Here is a 22,748-nt window from a genome sequence, read left to right as displayed (position 1 = left end):
TTATGTTTATATGTGGCTGTCAAATCATTATCATGAACGTTATAACATTGGAATTGCATGAAATATGAGTGTGTTAAAAAAAAGCGAAAACTCAAACAATTTACTACCGAAAAAATATTATTAATTGTCGATACACCTTCAAATATATATAATACCATTTCAAGACTAGTCACTGAATGAATGCAGCCTTGAAATAACAATTGCTTTGCTCAAAGCTACATCGGGAAGGCAACATTCTTAAAACTCGGAATCAGCAAATGTTTCTAGCTGGATGAAACAAAATTTAGGCACCAGGCTCATTTAAATTCTTGTAGCTTACACGAAACTCTGTCGCTTTACGAAAACATTAATTTCCTTAGTTTATAGAGATGATTTAGTGATAAGTTACGGAATACTGCAATTTGCAGGGCATTTGCATGTCCAGAATTTATCGCCGAATAGCATATTCTCACCGCAACAAAGTCTCAAAGACCTCGTTTGGAAATTATTTTTTTATAAATTTATAGATCCAAAGGCAGGTTCGATGTAACTTTGTATTGTCTAAGTCGTTTGTGTTTTTCACTATCGATGAATTTATCACAATTTGTACTATTTCAATCATTCTAATCATACGAAAATCGTTCATCTGCTCTGAACTGCTTTACACATTCCACCTTTTACCTCTCTATAATGTTTTCAAATAAAAAAAAATAACGAGATATTTTTATATATTTACAGTCCAATATAACTTCTAATTGACATTGACATAGGCTTGGCGTTGATTACGAAACATGCTGAATTTGTTTGTCAAAAAATATATACATCATTTCTTAAGTTAAATTTTATTATGATTGTAATGAAAAACAAGGAGTAAAAATATTTAACTATTTTCTAACGCTCACTGAAAGCTTATTTTTCCATATACAAGTTTCTTTTAGTAATCGCATAAATTACTATTTTAATTACTGTATTAAAAGATGAACATACGTACTGCACTACAAAGCCGAGGAATTATTCGGTTAACTGATAGTAATTTGCTTTACTTGCCACATACTTTTTCTGAGTAACCCGCGAGCTCAGTAACGGAAAGAACAATTAAATCGAACACATGTATTAGAAAAAACCTTACACTACAGTTGACACTAACAGATTGCCATACGGGCCTACAGTAGTAGCCGTAGGCGACACGGCTTCGGACAGAGTTGTAACTGCAGATGTTGCAACAGCTCATCATGCACCACCCAAAATAACATAACTGGCCTTCATTGATATTTTGAATTTTTTTTTACTCACTTCGTAACCAGGGGGCGATAATGTATCTCCTATACATCCCTTACGTAAGCCAATGCTCAGATTTTTAAATGCCGCCACCAAAATTTTTTTTGCCCAAGTTTTTATTCCGCTGCTGAATAGCCCACAAACACTCAGATGTAATTTTGAATTGGAAAAATGTTTAAACATTAAATCATATATCCTTTTCTCGCACTCGGCTCTGCAATGTTTGTGCCAGCGTCATGCGTAATTCAGTCATTTTTCAACAGCCTTGACCGTTAGGTACAGGGAATTAGTCCAGTCTACGGGTACCACCAACACTCTTAACTATATGTATGTATAAACATTGTGGAAATAATTATAACTACGCTGGTTTGTTCTAAATTCTGCAACCTGGCCCGTTAGCTCAGTTGTTTAGAGCGTCGTAATGTGTTCATTTACCAGTGATGTGAAGACACAAACCCAAAACAATTGACATTGAGCCCAATGGCTCCAAAAGCAAAGACAAAAGGTTTTTTAAAGTTTCCTTTTATGATATGTATATATTCTCAGTGCTATGTAAATATTGAAGTGTTAATATGTAAAAATTTGGCAAAAGAGCAGGAAACTGCTGGTATGTCTGAATAAACCTGCAAAACATGTATCATGACAATAAGAAAAAATAAAAACCTATTAATTGTTAATTGTTAATTAATTGTTGTGCTAATAAGGCGAAGGTCGTGGGTTCGATCCCCCCACGGGCCAAGTATTTTATTTATTGCTCTAAAGAGAACAGCTTACCTTCGAAGAGTAAGCAAACTTCTCAACGCCATTTATCTGCGTGAACTGGCTGAACGAACATTAGTAGACTAGGTTGACTCAAAGGAACAAAAAAAAAAATAGTATTTCAGTTTTCAACCCTCGCAGCTTCATTCTGTTCAAGACAACTTGTACATAGAAGGTATCTTGACAAAGAACTGCAGCAGAAATGATCTTCAACACGTTGTTTTTATCTCCGCCATCACTACAGCAAGAGGCACACATCATTATAAATAAATGAATCTGTAAGACATCTGTATGGGGCATGTTTATTAGATATTTGAGATCCTACTTGGTTATGTTTATTTTTTCCCCACATAATTGCGGTTGATGAATTTTAGATCCCAAATAAATAATATGTGTTGACTGAATGTAAGTATAATTCGCTAGCCAATCAGATAATAGTTTTTTTTCTAGTCAAGACTTTTTACTTCCTGCATAATATTTTCTCACAAATTTAATCGTAAAATATGTAAACTATTTAAAGGATGTATTCTATTTTGTAGATTTGAGCAGTGACCGGTGTTAAGTGGGATTTTGGGTGGCAATAGCTTAAAAAACGGATAAATATTTTGAGTTATGATTTTATGATTAGGTACCTTAATTTTATGCTCTTGCCAGTTGAATATCAAAATAATAACTTGAATATACATATATTTTACATAACATATAAATTCTTATTTATTAATTTTCAAAAGGGTTTTGATAAATGCTTTTTGTAAGAATAAATATGTACAGTTAATGGTAAATTTATCTTAATACAAATTAAGTATTTTACATTACAAAAAAAAATTCCGCTTTATTTATAACGTTTGTAATTTTCATGATAATTATATACTTGCGATCTCAGCTAAAAAAAAAGTTTTAATTTCGTTTACCGACAATTACAATTGGAATACGTGTAAAATTGAAGTGCACTGCAAAAATAGCGTTATTGTGTGTCGTAAAAAAAGTAATTTCGCCGAATTAATGCACTTGTGCTATCATCGTTTGAACGCTAGTTTGATCGCTGTGAACTACTCCAAATATTCCGTGTAAGCAAACATTATTTAACTGCGTGGTTTGTGAAACATCACGTCTGCTGTTAATTAATTGCTGTTTGCCTCTGCGCTTGGGATAAAATTAAATTCCACCGTCGAAATGTCGGAACTGAAAAACAAATCCACAGAAAAAAATATATATTTGCTGTCGCTTGCAAAAGAACATTTCTAATGAACTAAAACCGTGAATTATGCTGACGTTAAGTGATTACCCGCCGCGTCATCGAAACGTCACACGGTGGGCAGACTAACACGAAGCCTGGCAGAAATATAAAAACACGTGATCGAGTCTTTCTACTCGCCAGGGATGTGTAATCATCCGACCTCGGTGAAGAGCAAATTAATGTGTTCTCATGTTGCAAATAAACTTATAATACGAAACTCGGACACGAAATTTAACGTAGAATTCTTTAAAATAATGCCGAGCGTGATAAATATACGAAAAGTATTCATTTTAAGGAAAACCAGTAAAAAAACTTTTCCCCTTTTTTAAACATAACTATAATTCGGTTTAACAAGATAGTAATAACCTAACACAACCGAACTGAACTGAACTGAACCGAACCCAACCCAACCCAGGTTAAAATAGGCTAATTTTCATTTGTTTCCTAAAATTGTTTTCAAAGTCGGTGCATTTAATGCGCTTCGGGTGGTTTCGGAATAATTACGATGCAGTTCGTGCACACGGTGTAGGCATTGTGAGTTAAAATATCAAAAAATATGGTGTATTTGATGCGCTTCGGCTAGTTTCAGAAAGCTACGACGCAGTACGTCCGCACGGTGTAAGTAAGTGTGTAGTCAATATTGGCTTCATTCTGGTATTCAATTCCATGCGACAATCTACTCAATATACCACTAAGGTTGAAAAAATTAAGATCGTTAATATTAGTGAAATTATAGAAAGCATAGAAGTTTTCATGCAAACAATTGACAAGTAAGTAAGAAATAAGTAATAAATACATGCAAATTAATGCCAGACTCTAAAAGAAAACAAAATTGACTCGCGCCAAAAAATAGAATAAAGAAAGGATATGTTCATATGCAGGCTATCTTGTAAATCTTGGTTATATACGCAAAACAGCATTGTTGCTAACAAAAAACGAGCTAAAACACTTCAACTGGCAATAATTATAAATAATAAATTAATCGCGACATTCTAGAACAATAAACACGCACTTTCCCAATTATGGGGAGGGGAGAAGAAACAAATATGCGGATGGATAATGCGGGCCCGCCATATTTTTTCGATATTTCTGAGACTTCCACGCAGACGCAGCACCGTGGTTACTTCCGTCCCATTCACGAAATTACTTCTGCCAAACGCCGTGCACCGAGAGCTGAGATGTTGGGTTCTCAGGCGGTGGCGGACAGCACTTGACCTGCACTAAGATACGGCGCCGGGACTGTACCTCTCCAGACCAGAGCCCTCGGACGAAGCGACTTGTCAGCCACAACCACACGCCGACCTCCGGCTTCTGCTCGAACTATTTAAATATTCTGCCATGGATTCTTCAAGTTCAGGGATAGAGTGTATTACAAAAAAAAATAATATGCGAGTGAGTATTTCAGTACTCGCCGGAGACGTGGATCATCTAACCTCGGTAACGAGCGAATTCATGTGTTCTCATGCTACAAATACACTTATAATACGAGAAACTTGGACACGGAATTTAACGCACAGGTATTAAAAATAATGCCGAGAGATATAAATATATGGAAATCGTGTTTTAAACTAAATTTCTGGACATGAATCACTTGTAGTTCAGCACCCTCCACTAGAACTCGTTGGCGGAGCAGCTACGTTGACTATCGAATCATTCTATTTTCAGAGAAAAATATTATAAGTATATTGTATAATGAAATGGCTCCGATAAAAGTGAAAAAGACTTGAATAAAAATACTAAAAACCGGCTTTCGATATGATTTTCGACAATAAATTTGGTTAAAATACTGCTCATATTAATAATATTTCGCATGTTATTATGGATTAAACAGTTATTAATATAAAGTTTCCCTTAGGCTTTGTAAACTTTGGTTCGCGCCATTCGTCACAGATGGCAACACCGTAAGCTAAGATGTTACACATCAAAAATGTTTATGTCATTGTGTAACAATATATTGTTTGTTATGTTCCAAGTGAGTCATGTTTAGAATTTTGGTTTATTAACGTGATTGTAAGTTACAAATGTTAGAAGTGCTTAAGTTTTCTGCTACTTTTTGCTACTTGCGGTGATGGACTCTACTGTTCTGTGATTCGCTGTCTCATATCCAGTAAAGATAGCGGCAGAGGTGGCACGAAAGTCTGGTCTTTGACATACCGCTACAGAAAGAAATCACACGGAGTTAAGTCCGGTGATCGCGGCGGCCATCTGCCCCACACCTGCACGACCAAGCCGTCTGCCAGGGAGATGCAGTTCCCGTACAGCCAAGTGGAGGTGAGGCGGTGCACCATCTTGTTGGAAGAAGAAGTCTTTTGAAATATTCTCCCAATTGAGGCAGAAGCCACAAGGTAGGCATGTCCAGGTAGGAATGGCCTGAGACAGTTTTTTTTTTCGATGAAAAAGAAGGATCTGTAAATCTTCTCCCTTGACGTGGCACAGAACACGTTCACTTTCGGGGAATATCTCTCATGCTCGATGGTGACATGAGCATTTTCCATTCTCCAAAAAAGCACATTGCCATTCACGTGGAATGTGGCCTCGTCACTGAAAATTAACCTCATGTCGTTGTCGAGCCTCGCTAGCACCTCGGAGCATAATGCGTAACGTGCACCGTAATCATTTTGCTTGAGTGCCTGGACCAACTGGAGTCTGTACAGTTTCATTCGTAAACGTTTGAACATAAGATTTTCGACTTGCGCGCCCAGGCGATTTCCGTGGGCTACGCAAAACTGATGCTCGAATGCGGTCCACAATCCTCCTCGGACGCAAAGGCCCGACCACGAGTCTTACTTTGCAAATGCATCCTCTTTTCTTGAAACGTCTTGTACCAGGCATAAATGGATGACCGGCTTGGTGGTTTCGCGTTGAAATGTCTGCGAAATTCATGTTGCACAACAGTTACTGACACCTTTTCCGCTAACTGAAGCACGCACCAACTCTTCTGCTGTGCGGTAGGCGTCAATATAAACACCAGCTGCTTATAGCAGAGGCAACATACAACAAACGAATCTGAAACATATGAAAACAATAATAAACTTTAAGGTTTTCTCTATCGGCTGAAAGAAGTTTCAGGAAAATCGTCCACATCGTTTAGTTTTTGTGATTTTTTTTTTTTTTTGAAATTTACGGATCATTTGTGCTCACTTACTATAAATCTAATCGGATGACAGCATGCAGAATAAATCAGATATTTAAAGCAAGTAATAAGAAAGATTCGAATGTTCGAATTTCTTTTGCACTTGGAAATTAAAAAAAAAGGCAAGCTCAAGAAAACTACAAGGAAATTGTGTCATAAAAGAAATCAGAAAGAATTTAGAGAAAGTTGTGGCTTGATTGTTGACAAACCTAAACCATTATTCGGCAAAACGAATGATGGAAATACAGCAAGACGCTTCTTTAAAAAAAAAAAAGGTTCTGTAAATATTACAAAACAAGAGAAGGAGCCTATTACCAAAATACATACAATCACGATAATGGTACCGGTACCCAGTTTACACGAATTTGATGTGGAAAATTTTAGGGTTTTCAACCTTAATACAGCAATATATTTTGTTGATAAATGCCCATGATACCATATGCCGCTTAAATTACATAAATACTTTATTCACGGTCAAGTGTGTACTTAGAATTTCATTTGGGTAGGGGGTGGGTGGGGGGATAGAAGTTATTTGCATGGTGTTTGCTTTCAATATTTTTTTCTTTTGTTCGTGTGGATGATCGACTGTTTAAGATTTCTTAGGTTTTCGGAAGAGGGGTATATCCCCCAACCCACTTCCCCCTCCTTGCGAATGCTTCTGTTCACGGACCTGAATTTATATCATCTGCGTTGTTACTACTATGGCAATTAATAGAGGAAATGCGACGAGCTCGTAATAAGGACCTAAAGAATTACAGAAAACATTACGTCAGAAAGTGCAGTCGAGAGAAACGGGACAATGATATATAAAACAAATTTTTTATGAGTTCTTATCATGTTATACCTTGTAAGTGAAAATTACAAAGTAAAGACCTACATAAATTTCCACAAGAAGCATTATACTGATTTAAAATTTCAATAAAATGGCATTAGATGCATGGATGAAGTGGATGATATGTGAATTATGATATAGATGATAATGATGTTAGTGATGACAGTGCTGACGAAGGAGATTTTACTGTAAATTTTTAAAATTCTGAATGTAAAATATAAATTTGTTAAAATTACTGTGTTCTATTATTTTTTCTGTTTTACTTTTGTCACATTTTTAAAATTTATATAATAAATATGTTAATACAGAAATACTAAAAATCATTTTATAAATTTTTCCTTAGACTAAAAAATTATCCTAAAATAAATATGCAATTCAGATAAATTAATATTTGAATTGATGCCAGTCTTGAAGCTCTATTGCCCCGCTTTGCGTCGTTTGAGAACAATTTTTGCTGAGTAGTATATAATAGGGGCTACTAGATCTGGCTTCTGGCTGAGGATTGAGGAGTGTGTCGACCGCCATCTTGGATTGTGACGTCACGGCGGCAAAAATTCCTCAAAATTCCTCAAAAATGACTCAAAATGACTCAAAAATTCCCGTTTTAAGAAAAAATTTCCCGTTTTCGAGGGAAAAATTCCCGTTTCGAGGGAAAATTTCCCGTTTTATTCCTCAAAAATCCCAACGGCTAGAAATGTCCTGATAGAGGCTTAAGCATCCTTAACTCAAGCCTCAGTTAAGCCTCTATCAGGATGTGACGACCTTTGACCTTGACCCCGGCGGCCATCTTGGATCCGCCATTTTGGATGACGTCATTTTGTTTTCTCGAACTTTCCGGCATTGTGTTTTCCGCCATATTGGATGATGACGTCACCGTTGCAATTTTCGTTACGGCCGCCATCTTTAACTTTTTTATTTATTATCCGATTTTAATGAAATTTTTTTAAAAAATTATAAAAAAAATTAAATAATAAAATTTTAATGAAAAATATTTAAAAAATATACATTAACGACACGGAGTTCGGAGTCCTCGGTTCGAACCTGGTGAGGCCAAAAAAATTAAAAATGGCGACCGATCCTCCTCCCGTGGTGACTTTTAACAGACTGACTCCCATCACTTTTCTTAAAGCATATATATCGTCACCTAGTATGACGTCATGTCCGCCATCTTGTCTTCGATGCTGGAAGCCATCATCATTGTATCGTCGACGAGAGTGCGCTGACACCATGCTAGTTTAGTTCGTATCCGCTAGAGTGCAGTAATCATTTATTATTACTGTGACACCCGCCATCTTGAAATATGGCCGCCATCTTGAAAATCCGTAATTATTTAGCTAGAAATTCGGGAAAAATTCCAAAATTCATTAAATAAATCACTCATTAACTTACATATTGATTCGATCCGCTCCAGTCCTTGGTTCGATCCCTGAATGATGCAAAACATTTAATTTTATATAAAAAATAATAATTTCAATAAACCATGTTCAAAATTCTTAAAGAGACTTTAAATCCTCTACTACCATCATCCTATCAGACACCAAGACCACCATATTGGAAATTCGTAATTGTAATGCTAGAGATTCGGGAAAAAGTTCAAAATTCATTAAATAAATTTGTAATCTATATACTGATTGATTAGATCGACTAAGGTCCTTGGTTCGATCCCTGGCCGATACAAAACAACTTTAATTTTAAAAAAGTACCAGAAAAGTGTAAGGTTCGAGAAATAAAACACCTCAAAGTCTATTACAAACATAATATTTATTACACAATTTCTATCCTACTACAGAATCACTTGCGAAAGCCAACAACAATCTTATAAACATTTAGCCCTGCATAGACGTGCAACGACTACTTCTTAGCTCCAAATGGCTCCCAAAGCTCCAACAGCCTCCAAATGCTTAACACAGCTCCAAATGGCTCCAAATGCTCCAAACGGCTCCAAATGCTCCAAATGTCTCCAGCAGCTCCAAATGCTTGACAGCTCCAAATGCTTCAAAAGGCTCCAAATGCTCCAACAGCTCCAAAAAAAGGCTCCAAATGCTCCAATAGCCTCCAAATGCTTAACACAGCTCCAAATGGCTCCAAATGCTCCAAACGGCCTCCAAATGCTTGACAGCCTCCAAATGCTTAACACAGCTCTAAATGGCTCCAAATGCTCCAAACGGCCTCCAAATGCTTGACAGCTCCAAATGTCTCCAGCAGCTCCAAATGCTCCAACAGCTCCAAAAAAAAGGCTCCAAATGCTCCAACAGCCTCCAAATGCTTAACGGAGCTCCAAATGGCTCCAAATGCTTGACAGCTCCAAATGCATAACACAGCTCCAAATGGCTCCAAATGCTCCAAACGGCCTCCAAATGCTTGACAGCTCCAAATGTCTCCAGCAGCTCCAAATGCTCCAACAGCTCCAAAAAAAAGGCTCCAAAAGCTCCAACAGCCTCCAAATGCTTAACACAGTTCCAAATGGCTCCAAATGCTCCAAACGGCCTCCAAATGCTTGACAGCTCCAAATGTTTCCAGCAGCTCCAAATGCTCCAAATGCTTGACAGCTCCAAATGCTTCAAAAGGCTCCAAATGCTCCAAATGCTCCAAACGGCCTCCAAATGGCTCCAACAGCTCCAACAGCCTCCAAATGCTTGACAGCTCCAAATGTTTCCAGCAGCTCCAAATGCTCCAAATGGCTCCAACAGCCTCCAAATGCTTAACACAGCTCTAAATGGCTCCAACAGCTCCAAAAGACTCCAAATGCTTCAAAAGGCTCCAATTGCTCCAAGAGCTCCATCTCCAATTGGTTCCAACTGATTCCTATTACTTTTATCGAACTTGGCATGATTACTAACATGTCTTTATCAGTATACATTTTGACTGGCAGTGGTAACGTTTTTTTACACCTTTAAGTTATAAGTTTTATTTAGAAATCAGATTTCGATAAATGATAGCTTCCATCTGGAAAGAAAATATATTAATTTATCTTCAAGTTTATACACATACATTTAATTTAATCCATTATTGTATGTAGCCAGCTTCCCTCAGTTCTTTGAGTATGAAGGATATTTCTTTAATGTTCGAATAGTTTCCTGCACAAAGCGATCCATGTAGTAGTCGTAGCCTGTTAACCAATATGTTAGGATCTTCCCATGAGGTATAATCAATCTCTTCTGCTGCCTTCATCATCCTTGCATGTTTATAATAAATATTATCTCTGGTGTTTATCGTTTTAACACCAACCACAAGGTCACTTTCATCATCTTGCCAGTGATTATCACAAGCTTGATCAGGATAATTTATTTTATTACGCCGTTTCCATCGTTTTGGTCTAAAACCACCATCACAGTCTTCGCTCTTGCATGCTTTTGGTGCTTCAGTACAGTACTCAATCATGTCAGCCTCAGATGTGTCACCACAATCTTCAATCATGCCAGCTTCTGATGTGTCACCACAGTCTTCAATCATGTCAGCACCACAAACTTGATCAGGATAATTTATTTTATTACGTCGTTTCCATCGTTTTGGTCTCAGACTGCCATCACAGTCTTCGATCTTGCCTGCTTTAGGTGTTTCAGTACAGTACTCAATCATGTCAGCCTCAGATGTGTCACCACAATCTTCAATCATGCCAGCCTCAGATGATTCATCAAAGTCTTCGACCTTGTAAGCTTCAGGTGGTTCTCCATCTTTCACATTTTCATGGAGACGACTAGATATTGGAGTAAATATATTTTCATTTCTAATGTGGTTACAACTTCCTTCGTTTGTTTTAAATTTTAAATTATTATCTTGATCTAGATCAGTAATTTTAGCATTAGCTTTTTCGCCTTCGTTCCTCTTCCGCGATGTTGTAGCCCAGTCTTCGTTATCTTTATTCATCTTAATTGTACAGGTCTTGTAATGTCTATCCAAGTAATATCTTCTACCAAAGGATTTCTGACACTGACTGCAATGAAATGGTTTTTGACAAGGACCCAAATTACACTCGCTTCTCTCATGTCGTTTAGCATTCTTTCTCAAGGTAAACACCTTGCTACAGTATCTACAGTGATGACGTTTTGATACAGCAACAAATCCCGTTTCAGGATTCATATTAGTTATTGAGACTAATGCCAGATGCAAACTAAGAGTTTTAAATTAGATATATTACTTAAATAGAATTTTTTAATTATTTCATCAGCGAGAATTAATTTATCTCATTCAAAGGTACTTGTTGCAAGTAGTTCTGCTTTTCAACAACAGATGTCGCCACATGTTACTTGCAGGTAAATAATATTTAGTTATTTTATGCGGGATGCGGGATGCTCACTAACGATCGCAAAAGAAGGATGGCTTCGCTAGACTCCAAGGAGAAGGAAGTTCGTCCATCCTGTTAGTGCTTCTTAGATTTCTCAGAGATTATTTGACTGAGTAATGATATTTTTTTTTTTTTAATTTCCACCTGATAAAAATATTAAAAGTGCTGATTTATTGGCAGAATTTCAATAATTAAATGCGACCTTGAATAAAAAATGACATGACTCATTAAGTAAAAAAAATTCTTCATGCAGAGATCAATTCCTCATCAGTAACCAGAAGCACTCGGAGAAAACCATCAGATGTCTAGTCAGGAATAATCAGAAGCACCCAGAGAAAACCATCAAAATATTGTCAAGAATAATCAGGAGCACACGGAGAAAACTACCATAATATTGTCAAGAATAAACGGGAGCACACGGAGAAATCCACCATAATATTGACAAGAATAATCAGGAGCACACGGAGAAAACCACCGCAAGTTTTCTTTGATATCATAAAATTTCAGGAAAAAAATAATACTAAAAATAAAAATAAATTAATAAAAAATTAAAAAAAAAATAAAATAAAAAAAATACATAAAATTCTGGCTTGTACTAGAACTCTATCTTTGTTCAACAATGAGAAGTTCACAAGCTAGCAGAATTTTATGTATTAGTCTCAATAACTAATATGAATCCTGAAACGGGATTTGTTGCTGTATCAAAACGTCATCACTGTAGATACTGTAGCAAGGTGTTTACCTTGAGAAAGAATGCTAAACGACATGAGAGAAGCGAGTGTAATTTGGGTCCTTGTCAAAAACCATTTCATTGCAGTCAGTGTCAGAAATCCTTTGGTAGAAGATATTACTTGGATAGACATTACAAGACCTGTACAATTAAGATGAATAAAGATAACGAAGACTGGGCTACAACATCGCGGAAGAGGAACGAAGGCGAAAAAGCTAATGCTAAAATTACTGATCTAGATCAAGATAATAATTTAAAATTTAAAACAAACGAAGGAAGTTGTAACCACATTAGAAATGAAAATATATTTACTCCAATATCTAGTCGTCTCCATGAAAATGTGAAAGATGGAGAACCACCTGAAGCTTACAAGGTCGAAGACTTTGATGAATCATCTGAGGCTGGCATGATTGAAGATTGTGGTGACACATCTGAGGCTGACATGATTGAGTACTGTACTGAAACACCTAAAGCAGGCAAGATCGAAGACTGTGATGGCAGTCTGAGACCAAAACGATGGAAACGACGTAATAAAATAAATTATCCTGATCAAGTTTGTGGTGCTGACATGATTGAAGACTGTGGTGACACATCAGAAGCTGGCATGATTGAAGATTGTGGTGACACATCTGAGGCTGACATGATTGAGTACTGTACTGAAGCACCAAAAGCATGCAAGAGCGAAGACTGTGATGGTGGTTTGAGACCAAAACGATGGAAACGGCGTAATAAAATAAATTATCCTGATCAAGCTTGTGATAATCACTGGCAAGATGATGAAAGTGACCTTGTGGTTGGTGTTAAAACGATAAACACCAGAGATAATATTTATTATAAACATGCAAGGATGATGAAGGCAGCAGAAGAGATTGATTATACCTCATGGGAAGATCCTAACATATTGGTTAACAGGCTACGACTACTACATGGATCGCTTTGTGCAGGAAACTATTCGAACATTAAAGAAATATCCTTCATACTCAAAGAACTGAGGGAAGCTGGCTACATACAATAATGGATTAAATTAAATGTATGTGTATAAACTTGAAGATAAATTAATATATTTTCTTTCCAGATGGAAGCTATCATTTATCGAAATCTGATTTCTAAATAAAACTTATAACTTAAAGGTGTAAAAAAACGTTACCACTGCCAGTCAAAATGTATACTGATAAAGACATGTTAGTAATCATGCCAAGTTCGATAAAAGTAATAGGAATCAGTTGGAACCAATTGGAGATGGAGCTCTTGGAGCAATTGGAGCCTTTTGAAGCATTTGGAGTCTTTTGGAGCTGTTGGAGCCATTTAGAGCTGTGTTAAGCATTTGGAGGCTGTTGGAGCCATTTGGAGCATTTGGAGCTGCTGGAAACATTTGGAGCTGTCAAGCATTTGGAGGCTGTTGGAGCTGTTGGAGCCATTTGGAGGCCGTTTGGAGCATTTGGAGCATTTGGAGCCTTTTGAAGCATTTGGAGCTGTCAAGCATTTGGAGCATTTGGAGCTGCTGGAAACATTTGGAGCTGTCAAGCATTTGGAGGCCGTTTGGAGCATTTGGAGCCATTTGGAACTGTGTTAAGCATTTGGAGGCTGTTGGAGCTTTTGGAGCCTTTTTTTTGGAGCTGTTGGAGCATTTGGAGCTGCTGGAGACATTTGGAGCTGTCAAGCATTTGGAGGCCGTTTGGAGCATTTGGAGCCATTTGGAGCTGTGTTATGCATTTGGAGCTGTCAAGCATTTGGAGCCATTTGGAGCTCCGTTAAGCATTTGGAGGCTGTTGGAGCATTTGGAGCCTTTTTTTTTGGAGCTGTTGGAGCATTTGGAGCTGCTGGAGACATTTGGAGCTGTCAAGCATTTGGAGGCCGTTTGGAGCATTTGGAGCCATTTAGAGCTGTGTTAAGCATTTGGAGGCTGTCAAGCATTTGGAGGCCGTTTGGAGCATTTGGAGCCATTTGGAGCTGTGTTAAGCATTTGGAGGCTATTGGAGCATTTGGAGCCTTTTTTTGGAGCTGTTGGAGCATTTGGAGCCTTTTGAAGCATTTGGAGCTGTCAAGCATTTGGAGCTGCTGGAGACATTTGGAGCATTTGGAGCCGTTTGGAGCATTTGGAGCCATTTGGAGCTGTGTTAAGCATTTGGAGGCTGTTGGAGCTTTGGGAGCCATTTGGAGCTAAGAAGTAGTCGTTGCACGTCTATGCAGGGCTAAATGTTTATAAGATTGTTGTTGGCTTTCGCAAGTGATTCTGTAGTAGGATAGAAATTGTGTAATAAATATTATGTTTGTAATAGACTTTGAGGTGTTTTATTTCTCGAACCTTACACTTTTCTGGTACTTTTTTAAAATTAAAGTTGTTTTGTATCGGCCAGGGATCGAACCAAGGACCTTAGTCGATCTAATCAATCAGTATATAGATTACAAATTTATTTAATGAATTTTGAACTTTTTCCCGAATCTCTAGCATTACAATTACGAATTTCCAATATGGTGGTCTTGGTGTCTGATAGGATGATGGTAGTAGAGGATTTAAAGTCTCTTTAAGAATTTTGAACATGGTTTATTGAAATTATTATTTTTTATATAAAATTAAATGTTTTGCATCATTCAGGGATCGAACCAAGGACTGGAGCGGATCGAATCAATATGTAAGTTAATGAGTGATTTATTTAATGAATTTTGGAATTTTTCCCGAATTTCTAGCTAAATAATTACGGATTTTCAAGATGGCGGCCATATTTCAAGATGGCGGGTGTCACAGTAATAATAAATGATTACTGCACTCTAGCGGATACGAACTAAACTAGCATGGTGTCAGCGCACTCTCGTCGACGATACAATGATGATGGCTTCCAGCATCGAAGACAAGATGGCGGACATGACGTCATACTAGGTGACGATATATATGCTTTAAGAAAAGTGGTGGGAGTCAGTCTGCCAAAAGTCACCACGGGAGGAGGATCGGTCGCCATTTTTAATTTTTTTGGCCTCACCGGGTTCGAACCGAGGACTCCGAACTCCGTGTCGTTAATGTATATTTTTTAAATATTTTTCATTAAAATTTTATTATTTAATTTTTTTTATAATTTTTTAAAAAAATTTCATTAAAATCGGATAATAAATAAAAAAGTTAAAGATGGCGGCCGTAACGAAAATTGCAACGGTGACGTCATCATCCAATATGGCGGAAAACACAATGCCGGAAAGTTCGAGAAAACAAAATGACGTCATCCAAAATGGCGGATCCAAGATGGCCGCCGGGGTCAAGGTCAAAGGTCGTCACATCCTGATAGAGGCTTAACTGAGGCTTGAGTTAAGGATGCTTAAGCCTCTATCAGGACATTTCTAGCCGTTGGGATTTTTGAGGAATAAAACGGGAAATTTTCCCTCGAAACGGGAATTTTTCCCTCGAAAACGGAAATTTTTTCTTAAAACGGGAATTTTTGAGTCATTTTGAGTCATTTTTGAGGAATTTTGAGGAATTTTTGCCGCCGTGACGTCACAATCCAAGATGGCGGTCGACACACTCCTCAATCCTCAGCCAGAAGCCAGATCTAGTAGCCCCTATTATATACTACTTTGCTGGATTACCCTCCCCCCCGGCAGCGCGACGGTTGAGTATGCGTGACTCTGCTGGTTGTTTGAATCGCCATGTCTGCCGACTCGCAGCTTGCAGTGTGTAGCCAGGCAGTGCCTCAGCATCAGCAAACAAGCCCTAATTAACAGAGCACGCGCAACGCCACTCTGCCCCCAGGGTGCAAGTGGCCATGGTACAAGTCAGCCGGGGGCACTGCACCACCTGCAGTGTGGTGTCACGTCGCAAACCCACGATTAGTCATTAACTTAACTGGAGATATAGGAACCTAAAGGCACCATATTGGTTTCAACAGATTTTACTTCATAACAATTTTCAGTAATTATTCCGTATCACATATCCAAGTTTATCCCTTGGTCCTGCTGGCATGATTACGTATACATTGATTCTATGATACATGATATCTGCTGTTTTAATTTTTTTACTTTGAAAGATTTTGGCCAAACAAAAACTAGCATATCACAATACAAGCAAATATGTCAGGTCCTGTCCAAAAATTGATTTCGTTTTTAACTACTATCGTAATTCATTGTTGTATCACAAGTTTTTGTTATGTCCAGCATCTTTTGACGTACTAAATTAAAAAAAAAAAAAAAAAAAAAAGCAAGCATCATGTATCACAGGATCAATGTACACAGGTTCAAGTGATCAAATTGGATACGTGATACTGAACTTATAACCAATTTTCTTTGGTTTTGTTTACAAAAATTGGCTTCATAAAGCATAGTGTTTAATTCAATAGAATGCCATTAAGTGATAACCACAGTTCCATCTGTAAAGTTGGCATTAAGTGTTGAATTAATTTTTCGATTAGATTCAAACTATTGTTATACTGTCAACATACACTATTTTATGGTATTTGCAAATCTAAAAACGTGTGATCTCGGTTTTTCCGATGATAATTTATGACTACTAAAACCATGAAAAATTGTTGTGACATAAAAATTGTTGAAACTACGATAAAACAGCAGCTTTCAGTTCTCATGTCTCTCCATTAAGAGAGATTCATTGCCACAATTTTGGATTTTTAAATTTATAATTACAGCTTGCAATATAATTAAATATTCCATTTAGCGATTTGACTGAACACAGGACCTTTGTCATCTTGTTGAAGTAAACTTTCGGAATTGCTTAGTTATTGTCTCTTCGTGTGAGATAATAATAATAATAATAATAATAATATACTCCCTTCCCATTTACTACACGTTGGAACCTGTTAATCGATACCTGTCTGTAGCAATTTGAATGCATATATATGTATGTCAATAATTGATATGAATCGTTCCGGGGCAAAATGAAATTGTAACTAGAAACAATCGCTAATTAAGTGCACTTTGATCTAAGTCCGTCCGACGAATCTTGTAGTTCAAAAGCGATACGGTACATAGTGCTGGTATTGTCAGAAAAAGGAATTACTAATAAGTATTTTCTTTAATTTTCCCCTTAAACCTTTTTTATTTTATTTTTTGCGCTTTCATCACTCCGCCCTGAAAGGATTCATGCATACACACATATATAAATAAGTTTACGGGATTAAACCCACTTGACCCAGGAGGTCATCTTGGGGGACGTGAATATTATAATCAACTAATCATAACCACGCCCTTGGTGCCCGTGAGGAGACTCCGAACCAAGACTCCAGGGTTGTCTTTAGCCAATGACACCATCTGCTAGTTCATCGCGACAAGCTGTATGTGTTAAATGATTTTATAAACATTTGTACACTTGGTAGAAGCTAGGAAATATCGTGTTTCGAACATAAAAAAGAAACCTGTGTTTTTAGAACCGAGTGGTTATTTATATGGACAGGCCAGTAACTAGATCAAATCTTTAACATTCAAAACATTAAATATTCAAGACAAATATTTTTATAAAATACATATATTGGGAAAGACCAAAATTTCAAACACTAGCACTAGGTATATTATTTATCCCTACAAAACTATCAAAGAAATTTTGGCTTCTGCCAACAGTTGCAATGTTCTACGAATGATTTTTTGAGCACTTTAAAAAAGACATTAAGAAATTGTTTGAACCTTATTTATTAAAAATAAAAATGTATAATGGGTTAAATGTTTCTTCGAAACTTTAATTTCTGTGTATTTCTAGTATATTATTTTATTCCTGGCTCTTCGCATCTATACTTGAGTTAGAGATTCTCTTTTAAGAATCGAATTCGAGATTTTTATTTGAAAAAAAGTGGATACAAATTACAACTTATTATGTATTTCACAAATATTGTGGACATGTGTTGTATTGTATTTCTTCACCTATTCGCGTAATTCTCTACAAGTTATCATTATAAAATAAAATAAAATAGTATTTATTTCCTTTAGCGCCAGCAACGCTGACTTAATTTACAAATCAGGTTGATGCTATACGCATGAAAATAAAATAAATATAGACAAAAATAAACGGTAAATTACATAAAACACAACAACAAGAATGTGACATGTGATTACAACCTGAGGTGTGGGGCTAGTCACAGACTATTACCGTGATTTATACAGGGGCCAGTCCTACCCCAAAAGGTTGCGTTCCACACAGCTCAGGATAAAACCGGGCGCGACGCTTCGGAAGTGGAACCAGTATGTCCTGTTGTGGTGGGAGATAGGTAATATATGGAGTTCATTAATTTTTTTCTCCCGCTATAGTAGTGAAGGGGAACCATTCAAGGCTGCTGCATCTACTAAGCACACTCATCCTGGTTGGCCAGGCCCTGCTCCAATCATAGCTACCGACTGGTCTGGGCGGTTCTTGGGAGGGCAGCCCACACAAAACCTAAACACACGGTCAGTTCAGCTCCCAGTGCAGTCATAACCGACAGTTTGGACTGAACTGAAGCCTCCCCACACACAATCAGTCTTGTGGTTGCTGTTCCTGTTGGATGTGTCGTTTTATCGCATCATAGATATGGAAGAAACTTTGTGAGTTGCAGTTGCACTTTTAATTAGAAAAAAATAAAGCAAAGAAACCGCACAGTTTAAACAAAGATGTCTGCCACGACACTCAGCTGTTGGACTGATTGTTTGGACTGGCGAGACGCTGTTCCCACACAAGGTAATTTGGACTGAGGGTTATCGAGCCCACAGTCACATCGGATGGAAAGCCATCAGTTCGTCAGTCCATCAGTTCCGACTGATAAGTCCAAACTAACGGTTCGGACTGATCGCGCGCGAGTGTGTGTGTGTGTGAGGGGGGGGGGGGCGCTTTAAAAAACGGGAGTGATGACAAAAAAATAATCTTCTCTAATACGCAGCTGACATATAAACGAATTATTTTACAAATGTATTGGTGCTGTAATGTCATTTTTTAAACTTAAATTTCAGAATAATTTAAAACTTAATGTTATTAATGTCTTATAAAACGTCAGAAAAGCGTTAAAATGCAATTTTAAAGGGCTGTTACTTTTAAAAATTTCGAACATATAATTTAACTAGGAACTCATTTCATACAAATAAAATCCTCCAATCATCTATCCTCCCAAAGTTCTAAACTGGTTCAGACTCTGATACTGTACCAATAATTGTTTAACGTCCTTGAAGATGGTTGCGACAAGGCATGCCGAAACTTCGAGCACACCATCATTATCTCACCTCTCAGAACGCTGACGCAAGCCGATCTGAATACCAACGTAGCGCGATTAAGGTTTTACTTTGATAAAACAAATATTAAAACGAAACCTGTCGTTTTCATCATTCTCATTTTACCCACAGATTGCAAATCATCATTTTTTTTAATCCTTGAATTTTTGAAAGTTTTGCATTCAATGATTAATGGCTTATGGTAGACTTTAATTTTTAAGTCAAATAAATTACGTCGGCAATACTCCATAGAGCCTCACTGGATTAAAAACTTCGACGTATGTTACACACACGCCGTGACAATGAAATCCTATTATTTACTCCTGCGGCTTGCCTTTTGCAAGTGAAAAATTTTAATGGGTTCAAATATTTTATCCTGCATGCTCTTTTTTTTTATCCATCCGTTGTCCACCTCTTTTTTTTCCTGTGTGTTGGAAGCGTTGTGTAATCAGTGTTCGTCGGACAGGACTTTGGCACACGAGGATACGGCCTGCATTCCCCACATCCTGGCGACCGCGCGCGGAACAGATTAACGAATTAAATCGCTGGAAGTAATATTAGGAGGGACCAGGGAGAAAAAAAAACACAAGCAAACGTCGGTAACATTAACAGAGCTTTGTGTGTTCCGCATGTAAGCTACGTTACTGCTTTATGGAACCGGGGAAGGAGATTAAAAAAAAAAAAAAAAAAAAAAAGAATTACTAGCACAATATATTTTTTTTCTCTTTCGCTGAAAAAGTTCCGTCGCTGAGTAAGTTGAAGCACAAAATAACTAAAATGTAATTTTGAATTTTGGAAACTAGGTAAGGAATAATAAATTAAATCAAATCGCTTGCTGGGATTCACAATTACATGTGTGCTTATAGTGTCGTCGCAAAATTTCGTGCTTATATGAGGAGGGTGAAGAGGGGGGGGGGGGCAAAATTTCCGAGGTCCGGACTCCAGAGGGGTCCATTTGAGTTTCGAGAATTTTTAAAATCCGTGATAGTAGGACAATTCATTGAAAACCTCACAAGTTGTATGATACGCGCATTTCATATCACGTTTACAGTTATGGCCACGGAAAAATTTACAGACTTCAGAATTTTTATTTTAATTGTGAGGTTTGCGATGTTGATAAATAAGTAATGGGGAGGTGGTCCGATTACTTTTTTTTTTGCCTCCGGGCTCTTATATTTTCTCCACGGCTCTGCATGCACTTTATAGAGATAAGCTCATTCTTGCGGTACTATAATAATTAATCTCGGCATGATGGTCTGCATTTGTTCACATTACAAATAAGCACAGTCGTAGTCACCACCTTTAAATAATATCCAACAGTACAGCTGCACGAGAATTAAAAATACTTGGCCCGTGGGGGGATCGAACCCGCGACCTTCGCGTTATTAGCACGACGCTCTAACCAACTGAGCTAACGGGCCAGTTGTCAGATAATCCCAAAGTTAATAATGTTGTACTTCTTAATTCAGGACGCTTTTTCGTCAACTAGAATAAGTTAACAGTGGGCTTTTTATCTTAGGGGTCACAAGTGGCTGTGGCCAAGTGACGTTTGGATGTTAATATCGGATCTTCATATTGGCGGAATGCACTGTCGGGTACGAACGGGGAAAAAAACGTATCTATGGGATGTCTCATTAACACTGACTTACTCAAGTTGTGGCGTTGTCGCTTTACTTCCTCACAACGCATTACAAGGATTTCTGGTTACTTTGTATTTACAGTGAACGTACATTTTGAAATGGACATACTGTACATTATTGGGTCCATCCTGTTTAAAGAGAGAGAGAGAGAGAGAGAGAAAGAAACACATGGTGTGATTACGGGACGGGTATAGTTATGAACGTTTACTATATTAAACACCATTAAAAATCACTGGAAATAGAAATGTGATTCGGGGCTGTATGCGGTGTATTTCCAACTTCATCAATGAGTAAATCAACATCAATATGACCATAGTAGCAGCTCTATCCTCCACAAAAGTGCGGGTTAAACTGACCAGTCCTACTAGAGACTAGACGGAGCGGGATCTCACGGAACAGAGTTTCTACAGTAGCACGCAGACGGAGACGGAGCCGTGTGGATTAGCTCGGCAATGCTGAGCTCTTCCGTTTACGTTGCTCCGTGCGACCAATAGAAGCCGAGGACTTGGCTGCGGTGGTAGCCATGTTTGTTTATGCTCTAAGTGAGTTAAAAATTGTTTAAAGTATAGGAATACGTAGATATTATTACTTTGTGTTTCATTGAAGTGAAACTTCTTCGCTGAAGGGGCTATAATTTTCGAGCGTTACGAAAATTCCGAGTGCATGAGGGGAATAGTTATATACGTGGTGGGGGAACCGGCAGAGGAAGGGAGTGCGTCAGCGGCGACGCCACTCCAACGCTTGCAGTCGTGGTCGAATGGGAAGACGGCAAAACAAAAAAAAGGGGGGGGGGGCGAGGGGTTAGGTCTACGTATTGGAGCATGCTATATGGTAGTTGTAATATCTAGAAGGGAAGAGGTGGAAATAACGCTGCAGTGATGCTTAGGAATTCTCGTAACGCTGCTTGTGTTTATCTACTCCTCAGTTTTCGTAACGGCTAACAATTGATGCTACCATATTTCTTTTATTTTATTTAAAGTATGCACAATTTATTTATTCGTATAAAAGAGAGTTATTGAATTGCGCACTTAACTTTATAAGAATCATTCAATTTTATGTAAGTAGTGTGATTAAAAATGTAAATAATTTATCCTTAGTACACTTCATAAGCAAGAAGTTCATTTCTGTGGCGTGTGAATTCCAAGTACACACTTATATATATATGTGTGTGTGTGTATGTGTGTGTGTGTAACATCCGCCCGTGTTATGGTCTTGAAGCTATATATATATATATATATATGTAAATATATATACTAATATTATAAAGCTGAAGAGTTTGTTTGTTTGAACGCGCTAATCTCAGGAACCACGGGTCCGATTTGGAAATTTCTTTCAGTGTTTGATAGTAAATTTATCGAGGAAACCTATAGGCTATATTATATTATCAATAATATTAGGGATCCTTACTAAAAGTCCAATTTAGCATCAAATGCGTTGGAGGGGGTTAGATACAACATGCAGTACACGTACGAAGTGTGATATATAGGACTATATATAGATAGATATATAGGACTATAGATGTAGATAGAGATAAATATATATTTAGAGACATGGATAGATTATTTATATATGTGTAACTACTTCAAACATATTACAAAACAAAACTGAATGAGGCATTGCAATGCATGCCGAGCATTAGCTAGATAATGGAATCTTTTCAATATTAGTAATCCCTTATTTTTCAGTTTTTTTTTTCTATATTGCTTTATAG

General features: G+C 37.4%; 1 protein-coding gene and 1 non-coding gene across 2 annotated transcripts in view; one reads left to right on the top strand and one right to left on the bottom strand.

Moving 5' to 3' along the window:
• LOC134532620 (locomotion-related protein Hikaru genki) overlaps nt 1-22,748 on the top strand; it is a 161,373-nt gene that overhangs the window by 33,966 nt on the left and 104,659 nt on the right. The gene's annotated exons all lie outside the window — the stretch shown is intronic.
• Nucleotides 20,745-20,818, bottom strand: Trnai-aau (transfer RNA isoleucine (anticodon AAU)). Its single transcript has one exon. It is a non-coding gene; the product is annotated as a tRNA-Ile (tRNA).

The sequence above is a fragment of the Bacillus rossius genome, chromosome 1 (assembly GCF_032445375.1).
Source record: "Bacillus rossius redtenbacheri isolate Brsri chromosome 1, Brsri_v3, whole genome shotgun sequence".
In the NCBI taxonomy this organism is placed as follows: Eukaryota; Metazoa; Arthropoda; class Insecta; order Phasmatodea; family Bacillidae; genus Bacillus; species Bacillus rossius.
Note: the sequence above shows the minus strand (reverse complement) of the source record. Positions and strands in the feature narration are given on the sequence as shown.